This window comes from Lagopus leucura, unplaced genomic scaffold, assembly GCF_019238085.1.
Source record: "Lagopus leucura isolate 7727_CA_CO unplaced genomic scaffold, USGS_WTPT01 35165-1_obj-0_obj, whole genome shotgun sequence".
Taxonomy (NCBI): Eukaryota; Metazoa; Chordata; class Aves; order Galliformes; family Phasianidae; genus Lagopus; species Lagopus leucura.
The window spans coordinates 8762-17522 of NW_024969231.1; positions in this window are offsets into that span (position 1 = coordinate 8762).

Sequence of the window (8761 nt, forward strand, 5' to 3'; positions counted from 1 at the left end):
CAGGGCCTAGGAATTACAAGACATGAGAACAAATGACAGTTCTTCTTGTCCTTCTGTGGGGGCACAGTGGGGAACGTGCTCTGGCCATCAGCAAGTGGAAACAGTCTGTAACAGAGTCTGTAAAAGACTACAAAGAGAAAAGGATGACAGGCATTCTGTCAAAGACAGGCCAAAGACAAATCTTTTGTCTTACTCTGATAATAAGCCCAATTGTCAGGGAAAAAGAGCTGTGATGTGTCTGATCTCACTGCACTTCAGCGACATGAGGTGACATAACAGAAGTGCATCCGCACACCCACAAAGGCACACGGAGAGACAAGGCCACCAGGGGAGTAGCAACCAGCTCTGGGTGGGTGTGCATATCAAAGTGTGCATGGGCACAGCAGTGTGTACCAGTGACTGGAATGGTGCCATGGCCTCAGTGCTTGTACTAGGGGCCAAGACTGGTATCTGAGAGCAGTTATGGGACAGACTTAGTGCCTATGCCTGGATATCAGAGAGATTCACTTTGAATGCATAAATATATTTCCACTACTAGACCTTCGATCTGAATTGTCAGAGAGGGAAACAAGAGGAGCCTGTTCAGGCTGTCTGTATCTCTATGTGACTGTGTAGTGTGCCTGTGCTGATCTGTGTGGCCAGGTGTGTATGTATGTATATATGCTGCACATCTATGATCAGCGTGTTTGCCCCTGGCTCTGTTGCTGCAGCAGCCTTGCCTATGTCAGGCAACCAGATTCAATTGTTGTCTTACAAGAAATGGCTCTAAAACAAAGCCTGCAGGAAAAGTGCTGGCAAAGAAGGAAAAAGTAAGGGGCTGATCATTATGAGGTGGGGAAAGAAATGTTTCCCTGTAGGACAGCCAGCCTTCTAACTGCCCCCTGTCAACTGGCAGGGCTGCAGGGACATGCTGCTCAAAATACTCTGGCAGTATCTTAGATAACAAGTGAATGACAAGCATAGTTGGAAAGTTCCAGTGTCTGACCTGGCCAGGAAGGCACAAACCTCACTATTTGACTTCTATATTAGGAACTTGTTATTTGCTCAGTGCTGACAAGGAGGAAGCTTGACGGAAGGCAAATTAATCAAAATAGAAGAGAAGGGAACTGAACAGAATCGTGTGGTTTTATGACCACCATCTCCAGCTCAGTATGACCTGAGAGGACTACTGGCAAAGGGCTTGTTCATTAGGGACATTTTCCAGGTTCACATGAAAAGAACAGTTCCTGTCTGACATAATCTAGGTGTTCCTGCTCTAGCAGGGGGATTGAACAAGATGATCTTATTGAGGTCTCTTAAAATCCCTGACATTCTGTGACTATGCAAGTCTGTGAAACGTCCAAAGAAAAGGCTGTGATGAAAGTTCACTTCTAAGAGCAAAATGCAGATATATTGGCACAAGGATGACAGTGCAGGTGGCAGGAAAGTGGGAGAGCACTTGGCTCAAGGCTGTAGGAGATGCAAGAGAGTGTGTGGGCAGCCCTGTAGTTGGCTGCACAGACAGTGCACTCACATGCATGTGCACTCCCTCACAAAACTACACAAAGCCCGAAAGGGCTCTTTCTTGTCACCTAAAATTTGGTGCTTACAACCCAAGAAACAGCATTCCAGCGTTTTCTTCCCTACATGGAAGCAATCTTAGGGCAAATCCTTTCCTTTCCCTCCTCCCATCTAAGAGGACAAAGCAGTGCTAGTGTCAATATCCACTCCGTACTCTGTCCTGGTTCAGAACTACCAGCTCTGTGTATGCCTCACACCTACCACACTGAGCCCTTGGCTTGTGCTGGAAGGAGCCTGAATGCTTTGCATTATGTGGAAGCCAAACTGTGTAGGTGCCAAACTTCCTTGTTATGCAGATAATCCACTCTTTAGTAGATTCTATGACACTCAAACAGTTCCCAAACAATCCAAGCAGCCATTCAATGTGTGGATTGTTTCCTGGGCATGTTAACAAGCCCTGTGCTGCAGGACTGCTTCTGGCAGGACTTCCATGTGGGCATTTCAGCTGGGGACATGAGAGTACGACTGCTGCTCTGGTGTGATTGAACTGGTGGAAGCCCAGCACCTTCTCCTATGCTAAATGCAGAGCACTGTCAACTGCCAGGTCTTCTCCAGTCCTGTGTTATGTTGTCAGTTTCCTCATAACACTGCTCCTTCTCCTGCAGTGCTTCTGTGACCTCTGAGCACACGCAGTTTTCTCTAGCACGCATGCAGCATTCTGTGGTGAACAGAAGGACAGAACTCATCTAAACATAAAGTTATTCACAAACTCACAGAATGGTTTGGTTTGGAAGGGATCTTAAAGATTGCCTAGGTGCAACGAGCCTTGCCACAGGCACAAACACCTTCCACCAGAACCTGTTGTCCAAAGCTTCTTCCAACCTGGCCTTGAACAATTCCTGGGATCACCTGGAACTTTATCAGCAACTTCTCTGGGCAACCTGTTCCACTGCTTCACCTCCCTCATGTCCATGTGCTTCTTATTCTGTGTACTTCTTATTCTAAGCTGAACAAACTACTGCAGGTGGTATCTCACAAAAGGAGCAGAGAGGGACAGTCACCTCCCTTGACCCGCTAGCCACACTTCTTGCCATGCAGCCCGGGATACAGTTGGCTTTCTGGATTGCAAGTGCACATTGCTGGACCATTTTCATGTTTCAATCCACCAGTGCCCTCAAGTCCTCACCTGTAGGTTTGTTATCAGTCCGCTCATCATCCTCCAATCCATCCATCCATCATCAAATACAGGCTGTATTTGTGCTTGCGATTGCCCCAACTCGGGGCTTTGCACCTGGCCTCAATTCTAAAAGATATTATCAATGACAAATACTACTGAAATAAATATGTTTATAATTCATCCAAATGGAAAAGACTGGGTGGAGAAATGTTTATAGTATAAGGAAGGAAACAAGGTTTTTATATGAACAGTAGGAGTATACATGTTTGACAAAGGCAGAAGTACTTACAATGCTTGTACTTCTAAGCTATAATTCTACAGTAGTCAACCACAAATTGTTTAATTCTAAGTGCTAATATTCTGACGTTTTCAAGGCTATTAAATTGTCCTGTGTTGATTTTAGTCTAAAATTCTGACTTTGAGTCCTGCAAGTCTTTTGAAACTTTAAAACTCCTCATGTGTAACTATCATTTCATTCTTAAATCCTTCTTCCTGACACGTGACTTATCAAACGTGCCAACTTACTGCAGACATTTCTGTACATATATATATCTGAATACGTGCTCATAGCTGCTCTACATCTAGGCACCCAGGTGTATTTTTCAGCAATGTACTGGAGTGCACAGCAAATTGTAACAGGAAAGATCTCCACACAATCTGCCGGACGGTTCAAAACATACTGGTCATGTCACAAATCCCTATGATACTTGACCATTTATCCCCAGAGAAACCTGAGTTTCTGCTGGAACGAAGTGGTGGTGGGTTTATGCTTGGATTAGATGACCTTAGATATCTTTTCCAACCTTAACAATTCAGTGATTCCCCTCTGCTCAGCACTGGGGAGGCCACACCTGGAGTATTGTGAGCAGTCCTGGGCACCCCACTGCAAGAGAGACATGGATGTCCTGCAAAGAGTGGAGGGCTACAAGGATTGTGAAGGAATTGGAGCATTTCACATGTGAGGAAAGGCTGAGAGACGGGACTATTCAGTCTAGAGAGCAGAAGATTCAGGGAGGATCTTAATGTCTATAAACACCCAAAGGGAGGCTGCAAAGAGGCAGAGTCAGGCTCTTTACAATTGTGCCCAAGGACAGGACAAGAGGCAATAGGAACAAACTGGAACACAGGAGGTTCTGTGCGAACATCAGGAAATACTTCACCGTTCCATTACTTTTGTTGCTGCCAAGGGAGAAAATAAATGCACCTGCATTTATTTATTATTACAGTGCAAAAGCAGCAGTGCTCTCTAAAAATAAAAGTTTTATTACATAAGAAGAGGATAACTTTTATTCTCTTGCACTCTGAGATTTATTTTATTACCAAAAAGAAAGCTATGAATGTTGTTTCATTTAATTGGCAATAACATAACAGTGCTGATGAAAGAGAAGAGCATGGTCAACAGTGTCCATGTTTCTTTGAATAAAAACTTGTCCGTCTACACATTCATCCAGAGATTACCTCCCAGGAAGGCTTCAGACTCTGCACAGCAACAACATGATCAATGCAAAGGGGAAATATCAAACTTCCATAAATAGTATGGGGCAGGCATCTGTGCTGGTATGGGTGTAAATAGAACCATCACTTTAAATGGACTTCTAACATCCAAAACAAATGTATGAATCTCTGAGTTCTTATATTTGGCCCAGATCATATTCCCTGTGCAGCTGATGGAACCAAATGCTTCATTTACTCTCTGGAGACATTTAACCTTCCCCTCCAAATTTGCAATGTCAGCGAAAAATTAGATTCTTTCTACTGAAACCTGATCCCAGGATTGAAAAGGTGCTTAGTGATATCAATAACCTTCAAAATAGGCACTTCAGCTAGGGTCCTTACAGACATGTTTGTATTGGAATCACTGAGTTGAGAGATTTTGATACCAAATCGGGCTCCACTGGGTTCCCCCAGTATAGGCAAGTTGAGGAAATCTCCATACATTTAGTGCACAGGAGGGAGGCAGGCAGGCAACTTTTTCATCTATTCCAACATGCACAAGAATCAGAAGGAGAGAGATTTCCAAGCACCCTGATGAGGTTCCTCCCACTGGAAAGAATATTCAGCGTCATCTGGTGCAGGCATCTGAAATGTCCTTCAGCACTTGAAAATGCCCAGTCAGCTTTCGGCTTTTCAAGCCCGAGAAGAGACAGCCAGCAAGGGTAAGATAAGGTCTGTAAAATCAAGAGAAGACAAGGAGAGCCTGTAGGGAGTGGATGGATCCTTGAAATCTCCCTGCCCAAGAAGTAAATCAATTAGTGAAATTAGCAGGTGCCCAAAAACAGAAGGGATTTTTCAGACGACTTTCAGTTAATCTGCACAGCTCCTCACCACCAGCAGATCCATTTTCACTGTTCAAAGAGCATTCATGGCGGAGGCTCAGGTGCAGACATCTTATCACCCCCACAGCAAAGACATCAGGATCAGGGTGTGCCTGAGCCAGGAGCTGCTCAGAACAGAGCAGTGCCCAGGGGAAGCATCAGCCAGTTTGCAGTCTTGCTGTCCTTTCTCGGCCTCAGCATCAGTGAGGCTCACAGCCGCTGCCTGGGAGACACTGCTCTGGGTCCATCTTTGGGCTTACCAGAGCAGCTCCCACGTCCTGGCAGGCCTGACACCTGCAGCCGGCACACAAGCACACTGGTGCCTGGCACAGAGGCTGTGCCACAGAGAGTGTGGAGCCAGGGAGCTGCTGCCTGTCAGACTTGAAATACCAGTTGCTAGCCTCAAGTCAGTCTGCTTTCTTCCACTTGTGTCACTGAATCTCTGACCCAGAGATCCTGGCTCACTTCTTTGGTGCCTGGCACATTATGTTATCACTGTTAGTATCTTCTGACTAGTGAGATACAAGCTAGTACAGGTGTACAGTGCTGCTATTGCACGTCTGGACTGCAGTTTGCAATGCCGCGCAGAGGTACATAACGCAGCTGCCTGCAGCTTCTTGTCTGAGAAAACAACCTTCAGGGCAGTTTAGGCTACTTTGTAGCTGAGATGATGGAATCATGCAGAATAGCTGAGATTAGAAGGGCCTCCAGGTGTTATTGAACAGCCTGCTCAAATCAGGCCTAAATCAGGTTGTTCTGGCAATTGTCCTATCAAGTGCTGAGCACCTCCAAGGATGAATATTCCTCAGTGCCTCTGGGGAATCCATTCTTGCATTGAATCAGGGTCTGTGGCAATAGAACAAGGGGAAATGGCTTCAAGCTCAGAGAGAGCAGATTTAGGTTAGATATAGGGAAAAAATCTTTTACAGCAAGGGTGGTAAGACACTGGAACAGCTTACCTAGTGTTGCAGTTCATTCCCTGCCCCTAGAGACTTTCAGTGCGAGGCTGGATCAGGCTCTGGGGAACCTTATGTAGCTCACTGCAGGGAAGCTGACTAGATGGCCCTCAGAGGTCCCTTCCAACTCTAAGGATTCTATAATTTTATGATTCTACAATATTATCAGTCCTGTGATAAAAAAAAAAAAAAAAAAAAAAAGATTCTTCTTCTATCTCATATTCCTTATATATTTCTTTAGATCTGAATTTCCCATGTTCCAGCTTGCATCCAGTCTTCCTCATCATATCAGATAGCAGTAGACATCAGTTTCCCTTTTGCTTCCTCTGTGTAAGACTGAAAAAATACATTTCTTTTTGTTTCTTCTCATACATTATGTGCTTCCATCCACTGACCACCTTAGTCCTTAGAAATTGAATTCTAATGGAGAGCTATTTGGTCCATGATATGTCCTTATTGTTAGAAACCAAGCAGTCTTGAGGAAAACGTGCAAACTTGAAAGCCTGGCCAAGTCTCACAAGAAAAGGTGTGAAGGTAGGTAATGCTGAAGTATGCATGAGGGAGATCAGCATTTCAGGAACTGGCACAAGAAACTTAGTAACTCCCATAGAATCCTTTCTGGGCTACCTCCACCAGCTCTGCCTCCACCAGCTCATCACTTAAGCAACTCAACTGGTCTTTTTTCCATTTGTATCACACACCAAAAGTCACCGAGTCTGGGAGTGGCTCCATCTCTGCAGCACAGGAAGGAATTGCGAAGCAATCTTCCCAGCAATTGTGGATGCCCAGTAATGGTGAACACAGAGACGGTAATGGAAACTGTTTTGTAATTGAAGAGTATGTTGTAGTTGCTATACTGTATTTGTTTTCTATTGTCATTTCTTCACACTGCTTTTCATTCTGCTAAATCATGATCCTCTCTAACATCAAATACTTTCAAATAAATAAACTTGGTATTATGCATTAAAGTCCCCTCATGTGCAATATGTAAAAGGATCGAAGAACATTGATCTCTGATATAATCTCATAGCAGTTGTTCACTAACAGAGCTGATGTGGGTAGGCATGATTAGATTATGCTGCATGTCACAAGAAGCAGAGGAGAAATAGGCTTTAGCATGAAGCATTTTTACTGAAGATCTGGTGGTGTTGAATCTGTATGGGAGGAAGTTCCCCCAGAAGCCTAGGTCAACAGGAAGGAATAGTAATGATTAGGTGTAAGCCAAGTTAGAAATTCAACTTGCTTTTAGAATTCCAAACTTCTGTAGTCTGAAGTCTGCCATGATTTAAATGGTGGTCACAGTTAATTTTATCTAGGTGCATCTTCCACAGACTAAAAAGAAGCCATGGCAGGCCGCTACATCTGCAACCAGGTTACTATAGCTAGATCATTTAATCCTGCTCCCTTTTCCTAATACAATACTTCACTTTCACCAGAGGTAGGAAGAACAGTTAAATGAATTGTCCTCAAAACTTTTGTTTTTGAGAGTAGCAGAAATATTCTTAAAAGAAAAAAAAAAAACTTCTCAGACAGTTATTGTTGCTCCAGAGAAAAGAACTTGCTGTTTCTAATTAGCTCCCCAGAGAAGGACTTTTACAGTAATCCAAGATGAAATCATGGCCTCAGGTGCGAATTTGTGAACAAGCTGTAAAATCTCAACATCCAGAGTTGTACTGCATGGATTGTTTAACTCCATGAGGTCACTTAAAATCTGCTAATGCAGAGGGAGCAGAAGGTTGTTCCAGGCTGGCAGCTTGGATTTTTTTCTCAGAAGGAATGACACAGACTTCAGTCTTTCATGAGAGAAGTGTGAACAGTCTTCCTTTGCTAAGATGCATATAATTATGCACCAAAGGTCACACTACTATGGTGTGTTTACATAAATAACTGCTATCAGTGGCAGGTAAATCATAGACATAGAATCGCAAGGTTGGAAAGGACCTACAAGATCACAGATGTCAATCTCTATGAACAGACACCTAACCTACAGCCTACAGATCTACAACGGATCTGAACAGAAAAAAGCTTTGTAGGAGCATCTGTTCAACTCTAGAGAGATAGTTTCATCATGCCTCTATTTAGTAAGTGGTAAAATTCTCCTGCTCAGCCTATCAAAATGTTCTGATGCTTAGAGCACCCACTCAGTATTTGAGTGACCTGGAATCAACTCTTTCTTTTGCCTGGAGAGAAACCACAAATCCCAGAATATGCAGTCTGTAAACCTGGAATTTATTCAGTAATTGTCAATTCTTATTCTGTCATGTTCATATAATGAAAAAGATTCCATAGACTACTGAAACTGTTCATCTCCTCAGATTATTATCCTAAACACTTGTGTTTGAACATCTCTAATCTCCTTTGCCCCCAAAATATTAACTTATTCTATGCAGAGTATGAAGTTTTTAACAAAAAGAAAACCAAGATATGATATCCCCCCATTTAATCCTTTATTAAATTCCCAGCCCTAGCATATCATTTACCAATTCCTTAAGACACTCTTGAAGAAAATGAGAGTATGCATTTAAATCACACTGAGCAGAGACAGAGAAGACTCATCACACACTGAGTGGGACAAACTTGAAAAGTGGGCCTACATTAACCTAATGAGATTCAACAAGGTCAAGAGCAAGGTGTTGCTCTTAAGTGAAGGCAATCCCAGATATGTATGCAGACTGAGATAACTCAGTTGAGTAGCTCTATGGAGAAGAACTTGGGTTTTCTGATGGAAGAAAAGCTGGAAATGACCCAGCAGTGTGTGTTTGCAGCCTGGAAGGTCAGCTGTATCCTGGTTTGCATTAGCGGAGGGGTGGCAG